Genomic DNA, 16,991 nt, shown 5'->3' with positions numbered 1-16,991 from the left:
GTGCATGTGTAAGAAGTAAATAATAATAAAAAAAAAACTAAACATAGTCCCATCGAATGAACGGCTCAAAACATTCAATTTACGAGGGAAATTATCTCTACAATTTTCTAAAGACCCTGAACTAGTTTAGGTCCCATCTGTGGAGACAGATTACACAGAGGCGGCGCTGGAAACAATCTTTTCTCTCTCTCTCTCTCTCTCTCTCTCTCTCTCTCTCTCTCTCTCTCTCTCTCAATTGAAATCAGCTATAAACAGCCTTAAGCAACTTGAGCAATAGGAAGAGATTAAGAGAGGGAATGAATTTCAATTGACCTTATAGATATAATGACAAAATTAAGGTAACGAAATAAATAAACGAAGTGGATATTTTGGCGTTTCACAACAGGCTACGTATTTGACTATTTAGCCGTCATTTCTGGTGCCCATGGGCAGTCAATTACAAGGTAAATAGAATTCTATATACCTTGGTCGATTACTGCCGAATATGACGTCATCACGATTGTACCCGAAGTTTTGCGTGCCATTTAAAGCTAGCAACGTCGTCGTCATTTTGACTCGTACTACTGTTCGAGAGAGATGGTATATAATGTATCTTGGTTCTCTCGTTACGTATAAATACCACTCCGTGCTGGCTTGCCGGTTCACGGCCAATTTACGCCAAAACCAGTAAATGTCTGTCTAATTCCGGCAAAATTGCGTGCGGTCTTGCCGGTTCAAGGCTTTATATATACGAAAGCAGGCAAAACGAAACACTTTGCGCGCATCCCGTTTACATGCAACTAGATACCAAACCAAATTCCGAAAAATAATCGATTGCGCATGCGCACCGAAAATGCCGGCTAAATTGTCAAATACGTAGCCTGTTGTGACATGGCAAAATATCCACTGCCAAAGTTAAAATTTCTCGTTAAGAGAGAAAATATAGACTGATTATAGCCGACGTCGTGGAATAAAATGGTAGCTAGGCTAAAACCACCAACAATCGTACAACCACAATTACATAATCAATTTTCATAATAAATGATGATTGTCGAACTGCGAAAACTGACACATTGACACGAATATATTCAGAAAACAACCTTAGAAGGACATGACATGTGGTTAATGTATCAAAGCAAATGAACCATCATATATTCAGTAGGAAATGTGATTAAATTGTAACTGAGAAAACAAACTGAAAGGGAAAAAAAGACTAAATTCACGTTTTCATCGAAAAGTTTTCCCAATGGTTTCTGTTGGCAACAGAAAACCGGTTAGGAGTAATGACTACCCAACTTGGGAAATCCTGACGGAAACATAGTTTCATTTAGGGCCAAAACTACGCAGAAAAAAAATTGCATAAAAACGCATAGGAAAGTCATATTTCTCTGTGAAATACAGTCAAGGCTCAAACCAACCTTCCTAGACCAACTAACTAGCGGCGCCATGTCTCCACCCATCATGGCTGTAACTTAGCCTAGGTCTAATTGTGTGAATCACACATCCTGACATTGGGCTTACCTTATCAGAACGAAAATTAACTCTCAGTTTCACAAGGAAGGCAGGTCACAAACTTTAGTAAACATATATACAAGGCTTTACACATTACATTTTAAAACACTACAATATTCGATTACTCACACGTGGGCGACAGTCACGCAAGTATTCATGGTTGATGGAACGGTGAACAGGTAACCTTGGCGGAGGAACACAAAGTGGTGTTTTATAATTGTTAAAGGATGGTGAAGTTAACAAAAACGTTTATTTGGTATTTCCAACGATTTCGTCCCAGAAGTTTAATTAATATTAATTTTCATTGCATACATTTTTTTCATTTAAGTGAGATTTGTAAACATAGTTCTAAGAAACTATCATCCCTGTAACGCTTACAATTTTGACTTCTCAGGTTTGTCGTGAATTATGTATTTCTTGAGTATTTTGTACATCATTTAATCTTGTTTATTGTTATTTAAAACTTTTTAGGGTGGGATAGTTAAAACATATAGTAAGCATATATAGTATATATATATATATATATATATATATATATATATATATTCTGTTGTGTAAAACAGTGTTAAGGTTACTATACTCGGCTTTTGTCTTTTTTATCTGTCCATCCGCCTGTGGTGTTTTGCGTATGGTAACACTGCGCTCCCGGTCTTTAGAATAGTTACATTCAGCTTACATTCAACAATAATAACAACATCCTATTTCGAATATTAACGGTGTAATTCGCATACAGTAAATTATTAAAACACTTTTCAGTTGCAAATGTACACCCAGATATCCTTTTATTTACCTAAAACTTACACATAGCGTAACTATTTAAAGCCCGGGACGCAGTGTTACCATACAAAAACACCACAGTCGGATGGACAGATGGAAAAAAACAGAGTATAGGTCTAAGTTTGACACCCAACTCCATGAGACAGATCTCTCTCTCTCTCTCTCTCTCTCTCTCTCTCTCTCTCTCTCTCTCTCTCTCTCTCTCTCTCTTTACCCAGTATAATTTGTGATTTTGTGACGTACATCAACAAAAAGGTTATCTTCTATAGCTGGTTTTTCTGTTACTAAGCAACATCGCTTAACGAACCATAACCGGAAGCTTCTTAATAATCGAGGTACTGAGCGTTCGTTCATTCACGCGTTTCCCACAGTCTCGACGAGACCGGTGAACTTTTCCTGCCCATAAGTGGGGCCATATGAGACGTAATTATGAAGATTTTTTCCACTTTCTCTAGTTGTATGAAAGTACGCAATTAGCTACTTTGGTTTTATTATTTACGTAAATTTGTCAAGAAAGGTTTGATAGTGAATTATTTGTTCTCTGTGTATTTTATAACTTGTTTAAACTTGTCAGAGAATGAATTATATTTTTATGAAATATAGGAAATTTCTTACGTTAGGTCTAAGTTCACAGGGCAATTCTGAAATTTTTTTTTCTCCTTAATTTTAAAAATACACTTTAAAGGTCACTTGACAATACAACACTTATATAATATATGTAATTTATTTACATAATCAACAAATATAGTTATAATTTTTTATAGCTCTCTTCCCGTCTCCCCTCCTTCCCTTCTCTCAAGTCAAAATCGGTCTTGTGTCCCTCTCTTCTCTCTCTCTCTCTCTCTCTCTCTCTCTCTCTCTCTCTCTCTCTCTCTCTTTTACTTGCACAGACACCAAACGTGTTTGGTTGGTTTGTGAATGTACTGGGAACTTCTATCCTCCATATGGTTGTTCTGTTGATGCCAAGCTGTTGAGCAGAGTCGGTTATTAAAAACATTAACCGTAAGTCAAGAGAATGATCGAGATATTTAGAGATGGGGTGGCGTTTCCTTCGCCTGGGTTCACGAGTCGGGTGGCTTCCTGGCTCCCGCCTGTATGTGGCGTCGGTCACAAGGAAAAACGTAACAATTATGGGAACGAAAAAAGTCGCATTAATTTACAGTCTTTTATTTGTTTAAACGGTAAAACCCCAACCGGTTTGTGCTAGACACGCCTCGAAGGTGGATAAATACCAGTTTAAAATTGGTAGTCACTATCCTGTGAATTTTTTTTTTCTCTTATTTAACTTGGATTCGTGGCGTCATGAAGGAAGAGCTTACGTAGGATTCTGTTTGTGCTGTAAATCTTCGCGTCTTTATTTCCATTTCGACAATAGATCAGCCTTTGTATATGTTGGTAATCCTGCTTTATTCTTGGATTCAGACTTTTTAGTCATAACGATCTGATATATATTTTTCCCATTTTTTTCTTGTGCCTTTTTCTGAAAATGAGTGTTTTTCTCGCCATGCATTTAAATAATGCTGTCCAGTGAGGAATGATATTCTAACGAGATATAGCGCAAAAAAAAAAAAAAAAAAAAAAAAAAAAAAAAGAATTTAAATAAACAAAGGCAAGCGATACTCGAGCAAAAAAGGCATCCAATACCATCCCAACTAGCTTCTCTAAAACTTTTTTTTTCTCTCTCTCTCAGAATCCTCTTCCGATATGATTTATGAAATCGGGCGGACACGTTTCAGAGGAAGAAAATCCTCTCTTGATTCATGACGGAAGTTTTCCGATACTTCGATGTACGATACATCACTCCGTCTCATTTTTGAATCTATAATCAAGTTAACTGGAATTAAAGCTTTATTTCGAAGGGATGGATTTGGTCAAGAAATTAAATTAGTTTATTTGATGGGGAAAATAATTCGGAAACGGGATCTAATATAAATATATATATATATATATATATATATATATATATATATATATATATATTATATCTATATATATATATATAGAATGATAGATTGATAGATAGATGTTCTTCAGGTATGAAGAGCGAAGTAGGCCCTTTCCTCATTCACAAGATCAAGAAGCCACTGGGTTGGACGGTGGGGGGCGGGGGTTGGGTTGTGATGGATGCGTGGGATAAAATTCTGAACGTCTGGGTATGCCAGTTATGGGTAGGTAGGTAGGTAGGCTTTATGGATGGTTGGGGTTTATAGTAATGGTAGATTTATGATAAGAGAGAGAAAAGAAAAACAGAAGATATTGGAATATAAAGTGCCTGAACTAAATTTTAATCTAAAGAAACCGTAACTTTTAATAACGATGTATCCGTTCTATCACCCTGACTTCTTACAAAATGTGTTTGTCGTAAATCTTATCAGCTTTTTTTTTTTTTTTTTTTTTTTTTTTTTTTTTTTTTACTTATTATAGAAAAACATGGTGATTAATTACTCTGTCATCTATGCATTTACCATATAATAGACGTTAGGGTCATCTACCTGATTCGACAAGTGATGTCATTCGAGTAAACGAGATGAAAAAGGTTATGGAGAGAATATTTTTACAAAGATGAGATACATGACGAGAAAGAGTGTGTGTGTTTAGATATAAAGCGAGTTGACGATACGCCATTACTTTTGTAAGGTCGAATTACCCGTTTGTTCCAGAGCCTCAGTGACGAGTTGGTATGGCCTTTGCCTGCCACCTCGGTGGCCGCGAGTTCGATTCTCGGGCATTCCTTTGAGGGGTCAGAGACGTGTATTTCTGGATACTAAAAGTTCACTCTCGACGTGGTTCGGAAGTCACGTAAAGCCGTTGGTCCCGTTGCAGAATAACCACTGGTTCCATGCAACGTAAAAGCACCATACAAGCAAACAAAAACCCTTTTGTTCCGCGGTTCGTGTAAATGCTTGTATTGTTGGATTGTGAGGAGACAGAAGACGGGAGACGACGAGGAAGGAAAAAAGAAAAAGTGATGAAGAATGAATGCAACAGAAGAATGGGATAATAATTGGAATGTTGCGTGGGAAGAAAATGATACGAAAAGTCGAATAAAAATACTTCACGGTATCTATATTTTCAGAGAGAGAGAGAGAATAAGAAACTTTTTCTTATCTAAAAGTAAGGTTAGCGATTCTGTTATCTTCCTTACTAAAACATCTTTGTTTGCACCGCTAAAATGAACAGTATATTGCCATATATATATATATATATATATATTATATATATATATATATATATATATATATACATATAATATAATATATATTATATATATGCATGCTTAAAAACTCATGTAGATGATCCCGTGACTTCATAAATAAGCGAATACCACAGGAAAATAATAGTCAGAAATCCAAGCGCTTTCGTTCTTTGACTCAGACATCGTCTGAGTAAAGACGAAAGCGCCCTTGGATTTCTGACTATTATTTTCTTGTGGTATTCGCTTATCATATATATATATATATAGTATATATATATTATATATATAATGTGTGCGTGTGTGTGTCTGTATACACATATATATTTAAGAGTGTGTGTACGATGTATGCATGTATAATGGAAATAAAACGAAACAACTAATTGGAATACCTAAAATAGAGATTAATATATCCATTCACTATGTGGGCCTCATCAAATAATTATTTCACTAACACCCTTTCTTGCTCCCAGAAAAAAAGATAATTTCCTAAAAAAAATAGATAATTTATTTATATTTTAAGAACTTCATAAAATTTATTACCGCCCATTTCCCTAACAAAATAAATAAAGATATGAACAAAAAAATAGAATGAATTATGGTTCCCTGGGCGCATAAAGTTCTGAAAGCGCACGAAATAAAACTCCGGGCATCATCCCATGAAGGCTTTACCTGACTCCTCCCCTCGACTCGCTCAGATAGAAAGAAGCTGTGAGAGGATTATAAACCAAGGTCGTTCTGGTTTATCTTCTGGATGAGAGAACAGGAGAGGAGAGATTGAATATCCTGTTTCTTTCTTACCAAAAGAGAAGTTATCTGAAAGTGATCCTTCAAGGTTTTCAGAAATTAGGTTGGTTTGGATGAAGGCGGCTTAGATGCCCAGGGTAACCTTTTGCGCCAAGGCCGTTACTGAGATAGTGGTAAGATGTGAAAGGGTTTAGGATGCGTGATGTGGACCGTTGGACTCGGCCATAACAAACAGAAGCCGATGTTTCAAAAGAGGTAGATGGGTGGTCCTCTGAGGTCATAATTCCCTATTAATTACTAACGTTTCCAGAGGCCGCGTAATAGTGTTTTTGTTAAATAACTCCTAAAATAACTAATGGATTTCCATGATATCAAAGCAGGGAGCGCTTCATACAATGGCTTAATTTTGGGAAATACTGTGCATTGCCAATTACTTTTCATTAACTTTTTTACTTATGAAAATGAGGCTAAAGCCAGTCTTAGCCACCCACACATTCGCAAAAGTGATGACGTCCCTCAGTGACGTTGGTATAAACGTTTCCTCCCTGTACCTCCCATCCCCCGAATTGTTAAACGCCTGTTTAACTCCATAGATAATTGTCATATGACCTACCCCAAGCAATACGAAATTCTTTGTCAGTAAAAGTTCAGCATACCTGGTAATGTGATTCGTGACTTTTGACTTTACCTAAACACAAGACCAACCTTTTATATCTTACCCACTCACTTACATTGAAGATCAAGAATGAGACTTATGACAGGAGACGAAAGAAGCCATGCTAACCCTACACTTCGCACTTCAAGCGAGTGTTGGTAAAGCAATAGAAATATAGTTTTCTTTAGGTTAAGCCGTAGGACTCATTCTTCCATACAACACAGGTTACTCGATACATCAATTGCCAGGAAGAAAATGACAGAGAGCATTGTTTTTTATTTTATATTTAATCATATCAATTTCACCAGAGAGAGTAGCATGAATTCCTTAGAAGGTTGACTTCTAAAAGATGTTTCATATAAGGGCATGACATCGGCCATTTTGATAAATTTTGAAATCATATAATATATATATATATATATATATATATAATATATACATATATATATATATATATATATATATATATATATATATGTGTGTGTGTGTGTGTATGTGTTCATACATACATAAGATTTATTATATTTCAACCTATAATTTTATATATTTATTTACGTTATAAGTACCAATACCTATTTTTGTTACTTAAAAGGTATGTGACAAATATCATTGCGACTTTGTCACTGGAATTATACCAGACTTCAATTAATGAACCAATAACCTTACTTTGAGAAATCCATTGACATGTCTACATGCCAAGCTGATATACTCGTATCAAAGTATTCATTAGCTTTGCTTTTCCAAAATAGTTATCACCAATTGCTGGAAAGCATAGATATATGAGGGATGAAAAAAAAAAACAAGAAATGGACACTTATACATTTTACTCATCATCACTTTCAAGGAAAAAAATTGTTTTCTATTTCTACTAATGTTTTTATTTTATTTTATTTTATTTTATTTTATTTTTTTAGTCGCAAATCTAAAATTTGTAGGAGTCCGAGTAGAATATCTCTCAGTGCGATTCCACACCCCTGTTTTAAACCTCTTCTATTATGTTCGATAATTTGTGTTAACCATCTTATCATTATCTACCACCATAAAACATTTTATTGCTCTTCCGGCTCATTTTATATGTGCAGTACACAGTCTTTCCTAACAGGGATTTACTCGGTAGCCTAATAACAATGGGAATGAAGGAAAGAAGGCAAGAAGGAAGGGGGGGGGGGAGTACTAGGATAGCCATAGGTGTAAACACCGAAGGAGGGTTGGGGGAACCTCTGCGTCACAGTTACGTGATTAAGTACCAATTCTTCGAAACGCTCTGAAGGAGGGGAAGAAGTTCCTCTTTTTCTAAGAGTAAACTGCTTAATTAAGCACATCTGTCAATTCATTGTACCACCAAAAATTAGGCCAATGTTTGAAACATTCATTGCTGTAGTTTCATGGAAATTCATAAGCCGGTTTGTTAGATATTTGGGAAAAACACTATTACACGGCCTCTGGAAACGATAGTAGTTGGCTTGCTGGTTGCTTGCCGATTAACGTGACTGTGTGCCAGCACGATCCTCACCTTCGGTCTATAGCCTAATTTTGATAAGATTTTCAGTTTAGAAGAATCCTGTCGTGGTCTTCTAGATTTATGCGACTAACAACATAGTCTAATCATTCACTCGGCCTAAGTAACTGTATTTTCTGGTTGCACTCATGACCTGATGAGATGAAGGTGGAGTGTTTTTTTTTTTTATTCGAATGAATCAGGCGTCCTTCTCGATGGCGAACTTCATATTCATAAACGAAAAGGGCAAAAGCCGCCTTAGTGGCGTGATCGGTATGGTCTTGGCCTGCCAAATTGGTGGTCACCGCGAGTTCGATTCTCGGGCATTCCACTGAGGCGTGAGAGATGTGTATTTCTGATTATAGAAGTTCACTCTCGACGTGGTTCGGAAGTCACGGAAAGCAGTTGGTCCCGTTGCTGAATAACCACTGGTTCCATGCAACGTAAAACAAACAAGCAAACAAACAAAATGGCAAAGCCTTTGTGTTCTACCTCCAAGATGGATGAATCCCCGACGGAGACTCAAAACCGATTGAAGACCTTCATCTTTCACTTGACTCTTTCCGCAGCATCTTTCGAAAACCTTCGTCTCGGTTCAGTATCAGAAGTGATTTATCCGTATTTACATATCGAACGACGTATCCATGATGCGTCGTAGATCACGGATTCCAGACTGATAAATCTCCAGGCGGATTTTTCTTCCATCTGCAGAACGCGCCTCTCTCTCTCTCTCTCTCTCTCTCTCTCTCTCTCTCTCTCTCTCGACGGGTTTTCACAAATCGTTTTCAGAGTTAACTAAAGTTTCCCCGTTTTGAGAAAAACTTGAAAGGAGATGAACTTGGATAATAATTTACTATGGCGTCCACGAAAGCCATCAGGTTTTATTTTTCTTTTTTTTATATTTTACTAGTATTCTCTCTCTCTCTCTCTCTCTCTCTCTCTCTCTCTCTCTCTCTCTCTCATGCGTATATATAGATAGATATAGATATTCACATAATTTCCTTGGAGTCTGTCCAGTTAATACCATGATGACTATTATTCTTGTGTACAAATAATGCAGTGACATATACCAGTTCTTTCATTATATTTGTGTTGTTTTAATCGAACTGCCAATGTCTTCCACTTTGTCCTACGTACGTTTTTATTACAATCTTTTTACACGGAATCTATAAGCACATCCTGTTCCATTTCAAGGGTGAATTTTCAATCAGGCAAGTTTCCAACAGTTCTTAACGTTTGAACACAACATTAATACCTATTGGCTTGACTTGTCTCGCGATGTTATCAAAGCAAGTATGAAAAGGAAGCACTAAAAGATTTGTGTGTGTGTGTGCGTGTGTGTGTGTGTGTGTCAGTATAACTGAATATATGAATAAAGGTAGAAGCCACGAAAGAAAGTGAAACAATGGCGTATGCTGCGAGATCTTTCTACTTAAGGTCCTTTACTTAGCAGACCTTTATATATATATAGTAATATATAATTATATATATATATACTATATATGATATATATAATATATATATATATATATATATATATATATATTTATTTATTTATTCCCTTCTGTCTTTACTGACGGCATTTTCCCAATACCGACCCTTTAGGGATGGTATCTCCGTCCTTTGAAAACACCTAAAACAATATTTTTCTCCATTTCCTTGGGTGTCTTTGGATCTTAAACACTCTCCGAACTTCTGGCCGTGTCTTAATGTTTACTAATTACAAAAGTTTCTTGGCCAGGCCTTTAAAAACTTTCACTGTGATACCCTATTGAATGTGTGAGAGAGAGAGAGAGAGAGAGAGAGAGAGAGAGAGAGAGAGAGAGAGAGAGAGAAAATGGTGGGTGGGGAGAAAGTCATTTCAGCGAGTGTAAATTGTCGTTTAATTGGTTGAGAGGGAGACAAAGAGAGAGAAACGTCCAGATAAAGTATACAGTATGTAATGCTTTAAAGTCTTGAAGAGAAGAGAGAGAGAGAGAGAGATTTACTTCACCGTTAGGTATCAAGTTTCTAAGAGATGAAGACATGGAAATGAAAAATCCGATTCAGTTAATATATTATGCGTAAAAGAGAAAATGAGATGTAGAGAGAGATAGAGAGCTGGGGTGGGGATTTGGGATGGGGGGAGGGGTGGAGCCAATTTGTGAGTCCTCCTCTTAATAATTTGTGTTCACACAAAAGGATTTCATTTTATCCCCTATGGAGCTCACTCCTTGTAATCTTGGCTGGGAATTAAATGCTCTGGACTCCTTGGCAACTATTCACACGTTCAAGCAGAACTTCCCGTTTTCTTTCACACACACACACACAAAAATTAAGTATATCTTAGTTTCACCAGACCACTGAGCTGATTAACAGCTCTCCTAGGGCTGGCCCGAAGGATTAGATATTTTTACGTTGCTAGGAACCAAATGGTTACCTAGCAACGGGACCTACAGCTTATTGTGGATCCGAACCACAGTGTATCTAGAAAAATGATCTCTATCACACCAAAACAAAATTCCTCTTTTGTCCGCGTTGGACAGGCCGAGAATCGAACTTCGGGGACCACCGATTGGTAGTCGAGCGTGTTCCCAAATCGACTCTGTCAACGAGGAACTAATACAGAGAGAGAGAGAGAGAGAGAGAGAGAGGGAGAGAGATAGACTGGTAAAGTGAGATACGCAAATGCTGGAATATTCTAATAAACAAAGCAGATTTATTATTCAGAAAATAATAGTTGATGATCTTTACATTTATTTAAAGATCATCAACCAACCACTTTAAAAAAAAAAAGGGGGGGGGGGGTGAGAATTTATGGAACAGCGTCCTAAAACAAAAATAAATAAATAAATAAGATACAGAGCTGGTCGATAATAAGATATAAGATACTATTCGTTTTTTCCCGTTGTATTCGGCCTATTCCAATAGACTTTGGTTTTTAATGACGATACCGCGTTCGTTAACAGAAAACAGTCATCGATTCGTTGAAATACCTTTATTTCCATTAACATAATCATACGAAAGCATTTGCCTATTAATGCGTTTGTGAGGTGTTAGGAATCTTCCAAAGACGTTGCGAGAGAGAAGTAGTAATACTATTAATAATTAAAAAATGCCCCTCGTGTTCAAATGGAGAGAGAAATCCACATTTATGTAAATGAACATATATTTAAATTTAAAACTTCAAGGATAGCTTTCGGGAATCCTTAAAGTTTTAAATTTAAATATATGTACATTTACGTAAATGTGGATTTTTTTCTCCAATGTTAATAGTAATATTCATAGTAATAATAAAGTCCTGTTGGAGAGTAACAGGTAAGTGTTCATGTTTTGATAATAATAATAATAATAATAATAATAATAATAATAATAATAATATCATAAACTCTTATATTAATTAAAAGGCTGAATTAAAAAAAATAAAACACCGTTCAGTGACCATCTTGAAAGATGGCGAAAAAATCTGTCGTTGAATGTGCGGGGTGGGGGGCGAGAAAACTTGCAACGAAAACTCATTAATTGAAGAAATCTTTTCGGGGAGAGATTGCAACGGGAGAAGTTCGTTCCCAGCCACGACTCGCCTCGAATAAGAAGAAGAAGAAGAAGATAGTTTACGGAGATGCCGAGATTCGACGTTTTCTTAAAGAGCCATTCAGTGATCTTGTTGCGATGACTGAAAAAAGTGCCTTCCCAGTGATCTTGTTGCAGATGACTGGAGGTTGCCTCCCAGTGTGCCACTTGCTGATGTATCAGCTGCGGTGTCGGTACTGGCACATCTGCTGGGGACAGGACAGGGCGGGTGTCACTTTTGTTTACATAAACAAACCGTTCAGTTCGTCTAGTCTAGTATTATAAAATTGACACCGAAATAACCCACTATGAGATCACTGAGTTTAGACGTTCGGTATATTTTAAAAAAGTAAATCAAAAGTTAAATGGTGGTAGGAAAAGAGGGGACAGTGGAATTTTAATGGTGAGGCAGGAAGGTGTTAAGGGCGTAGGTTGGGTCAATCCTAGGGGCGTGGAATAGTATAGGAGTAGGAGTGGTAGTAATAGTATAATAGTAGAAGACCACTCCAGATGGCGCCATTTCCCAAAGACGCTGATAGTCCCGCTGAACAGATAATAACTTAGGAAGGCAGTTTATCGTATTCTATACATATACATACATACAATGTATCCATTAGATAACATACATATATACATATATAATTATAATATATATATATATATATATATATATATATATATATATATATATATGTGTGTGTGTGTGTGTGTGTGTGTGTGTGCGTGTGTTTTTACTGTAATGCCAACAGTATAATATGAAAATAAAAGGTCCATAAAACACTATTTTTAACGTTGCAAACCATATGTTTCGAGCAGAGTAGGAAGTGCTCGAAATATATGGTTGCAACGTTAAAATAGTGTTTTTTATGGACCTTTTATCTTCATATATATATATATATATATATATATATATATTATATATATATATATATATATATATATATATATAAATATAAATTTATTTATCTCTTCCATCAATAATGTGCGGTGCCTTTACCGGCAGCCACACTCGTATCTTCAAATGTTTTAAGAAAAAAGGATTGATAGTAGTTCCTGAAATACGGTTTTCAGTGTATGCATCTATATGTATATATATATATATATATATATATATATATATATATATATATATATATATATATATATATATATATATATATGTATATATATATACGCATTAAGCTACAATTTCCTTTTATATACACACCTCATTTTAATTAAGCTTACAATTGTTTTTTTGTTTTTATACACACACATATACTCATTAAGCTACAATTGTCCTTTAATATCTAATTCACTCTACCTCAGCTGTGTGGTTATAGGCGCTTCACTGTATGTCTAGATTTCTGGATTCATAGGTTCGCGCCCGGGAGCCGACGAAATTATTATCAACTAAAAATTTCCCTTGAGTTAACATATATGAAAATATATTAATTTTGAGGCAGAGTGAATTAGATATTAAAGGACATTTGTAGCTTAATGCGTACATATGAATCACGGTGATGTGATCAGACTCATATATATATATATATATATATATATATACACACACACACACACACACACACACACACATATATATATATATATATATATATATATATATATATATATATATATATATAATATATATATGATAGGACAATCTAGAAACGAGTAAGTAGAGTTGCCAAAATCGTTACCTGCAATCTAACTTCCCTCTTCGCCTCCCAGCTCAAAAATCGGAAGGAAAAATGGTAACAAAACCTTTTAAATTCACGGCTGCAAAAATAGACGAAGGAGCAAACTTGTCCATTTCGGAAAAAGACGTTGCAAAGTCGACTGTTTTATTTTCTTCTGTTTATATTGCCCTTTTCTTTTTGTCGAATTTCTCCTTCTGGGGCCAGCGAGTAAACACGGCGTCTTTAGCGGCCCTGGTTTGGTCGGAGTCAAAGGAATGTGATTTTCTGAGTGGTAGGATAATGCAGTCTCCACGAACAATACGCAAATGAACAACTTTCCATAATACAATCATTTTTATAGCAAAACGGGAAAAGACAAATCTAGTGGGCGTTCCAGCTCGTAGAGCGTAACCATGGTTGGAACAGTAATGGAAAACTATACCACTAAAAGTTAAGTCTATCATAGTTTAACCAGACCACTGAGCTGATTAACAGCCCTCCTAGGGCTGGCCCGAAGCTATTAGATATTTTAACGTGGCTAGAAACCAATCGGTTACCTAGCAACGGGACCTACAGCTTTTTGTGGGATCCGAACCATATTATTTCGAGAAATTAATTTCTGATCACCTGAAACATATTCATCTTATTCCTTGTTGGCAGAGCGGGGAATCGAACTCTGGACTACTGACTCGTTAGGCGAGCACGTAAACCACTCGTCCAACAAGGAAGTTACCACTAATTTTTTTTTTAAAAGGGGAAAGGGAATATAGAAAACAAGTGAGAGAAAAGGGAGTCCATTTGCGCACACCTTTTATTTCCAATTTCCCGAGCACCTGACGGGCGGCTTCAGTTCTGTCCAGCGAGACTTTCAGCGTGGGAAGAACGCCATCTGGAGTGGTCTTCTACTACTACTACTACTACCACTCCTACTCCTATACTATTTCACGCCCCTAGGACTGACCCACCCCATGCCCTTGACACCTTCCTGCCTCACCATTGAAATTCCGCCCTTCCCCTCATTCCTACAACCATTCAACTTTATATATTTACTTTTCTGAACCATACGGAACTTATACGAGTAAACCCAGCCAGCTCAAAGTGGATTATTTCGGTGACAATTTGATGATACCAGACTAGACGAACTGAGCAGTTTGTTTATGTAAACAAAGGTAAGGCTTTCCTTACAGAATCAGAAACTTTGTCGGCTGTGTGTGAGGACCTTGTTAGTGTACTGTCTCCAGCTGCAGGATCTGCGAATGATGTAGAGGGTTTGGGGGGAGGGGCGGGTTGGGGTTGGGGGGGTGGGGGTTGCTGGAGGAAGATATCGTGGATTGAGATGATTTTATATATATACACTATGTACACATATATGTATAATGTATATATATATATTATAAGTGTGCGTATGTCTGTTTGTAATATACATATATTAACATACATGCATAGACCGGGTGTATCCATGTATGTGTTTGTATGTGCGTTGCCTTTGTTCTAATTTGAACACTATATGCATTATTTCCCAATTTGAACACAATATGCATTGTTTTTCTAATTTGAACACTGTGCATTTTTTGTCCTAATTTTGAACACTATATGCTTTTTTCTAATTTGTACACTATATGCAGTATTTTTCTAATTGAACACTTATGCTTATTTTTTCTAATCTGAACAATATATGCCTTATCTTTACCATTTAGGAGCGTTGGAGGCTTACAGGCAGCCACCCACCATTTCCTCTTCAGAATATTTTTTTCTTTTTGAGCGATCAAGCCCAGCGTCCATAGGATGCCACTGTTGTATATTTGACATTCCCTATTTTTTCTTCACTTTTTATATGCATTTTTTCTTCTTCTTTGGCGTTCTCCTGCGCGCCACAATCTGTTTTGCAGTAATTTATTAATTTTTTTTTCTTTTAGTCTTTTGGCTTTTTTTTTGTCTGAGTAATTTGGTGAATTATGTGATTTTGCGGCGTTAGGCATAGCACCTGAAGAGATGACACTTTCAAACTTAGATTTAGCTTCGTTATGGAGAGTCAGCAAAAAACAAAAAAAAAAAAAAAAAAGACAAAAATAATAAATAAATAAATAAATAAAAACAATTGAACTATCGTAAAAGAATATCGGTAACTACGGGAAGATTCGTTACGAACGCCATCAGTATATGCTATATGTTGGATATATCATTGTTCATTGGAAGATGCCTTGCACACTTGTGGATAGATGGCACTAGGTGGCTACGACGTCCATTGCAGCAAATGGGGGAGTTAATTTATGTTATTAAATGTTATTCAAGAATTTTTTGTAATAAGCATTTCAGAGCTGTAAGGTGGCGACGCTCATGCATTCCATTCTGGATTAAGAGATTCAGAAACGTTCAGAAGCAGATGCGTAAAAATGAACAACTTATGATTTCTCAACCATCAATTTTGCTTCGCTAATTTATCTCGACTTTCGCGGAGCTGTCTGAAATGGCTCCCCTCTTCAAGCGCTGATAAAAGGGGATCACATTTCCCCTTTCCCATTGACCAACTTGGACTTCGATTGTAACAAGATCTTCCATCTTTAATTCACAATCTTTAACGACAGACATTAAAATTCATCAATAAATGATGACTGACAACTTCAACCGACATCTTCCCTTCGACGTCATTAGCGAATGGTTAAATCGCTCTTCGTTTCCCCTCACTTGACTGGTTTCTTTCCCCTGACCTCTGGAAACACGGGAGACAGGAATCGCTGACGTCAAAAAAGAAAGAAAAAAAAAAAAATGTCACATTATTGCGCGTCCGGAATATTGTTCTCTCCAAGAAGCCCACGTGTAAGATTATCTCTCTCTCTCTCTCTCTCTCTCTCTCTCTCTCTCTCTCTCTCTCTCTCTCTCTCTCTCTCTCTCTCTCTCTCTGTCATATAACGTCACAAATAACTATTTTATGTTACATTATTGCGCGTCCGGAATATTGTTCTCTCAAAGAAGCTCACTTGTAAGAGTCTCTCTCTCTCTCTCTCTCTCTCTCTCTCTCTCTCTCTCTCTCTCTCTCTCCTAACTGATATCAGAGTTCCTGTCTTCCACATTTGTTTGATTTGAAGTTCTAGAAGCATGCTGCATTACCTGTTTCCACAGGTGGATCTTATTCCATATATAAATTGATGTATAAGCTTCCGTGATCAAGCTCTCCGATCTCACGTAAAGTTCAAGGAACTAAATCCCAAAATCATTCTCCAGGAGATACGAAGTACAGATACGATGCCTCAGGAGATAAAAGCATGAGCTATATATATATGCTGTTTTTTTATATTTTTGTAACAACATTAAACTGTTTATTTTTATATCAGCAGCGGGTGACTCTCGAGGAAACATAGGGCAACAACCATTGCAAGATTCAAACCCTTGCAACATTATTCGCTTCATACAAATATA

At 36.5% G+C, this 16,991-nt stretch overlaps 1 long non-coding RNA gene across 1 annotated transcript in view; it reads left to right on the top strand.

The window, feature by feature from the left end:
• Positions 1–16,991, top strand: part of LOC135199767 (uncharacterized) — a 31,951-nt gene that overhangs the window by 2,871 nt on the left and 12,089 nt on the right. The gene's annotated exons all lie outside the window — the stretch shown is intronic.

The sequence above is a fragment of the Macrobrachium nipponense genome, chromosome 26 (genome assembly GCF_015104395.2).
Source record: "Macrobrachium nipponense isolate FS-2020 chromosome 26, ASM1510439v2, whole genome shotgun sequence".
Taxonomy (NCBI): Eukaryota; Metazoa; Arthropoda; class Malacostraca; order Decapoda; family Palaemonidae; genus Macrobrachium; species Macrobrachium nipponense.
The sequence above is the reverse complement of the archived record's forward strand: the minus strand, read 5'-3'. Positions and strand labels throughout refer to the sequence as shown.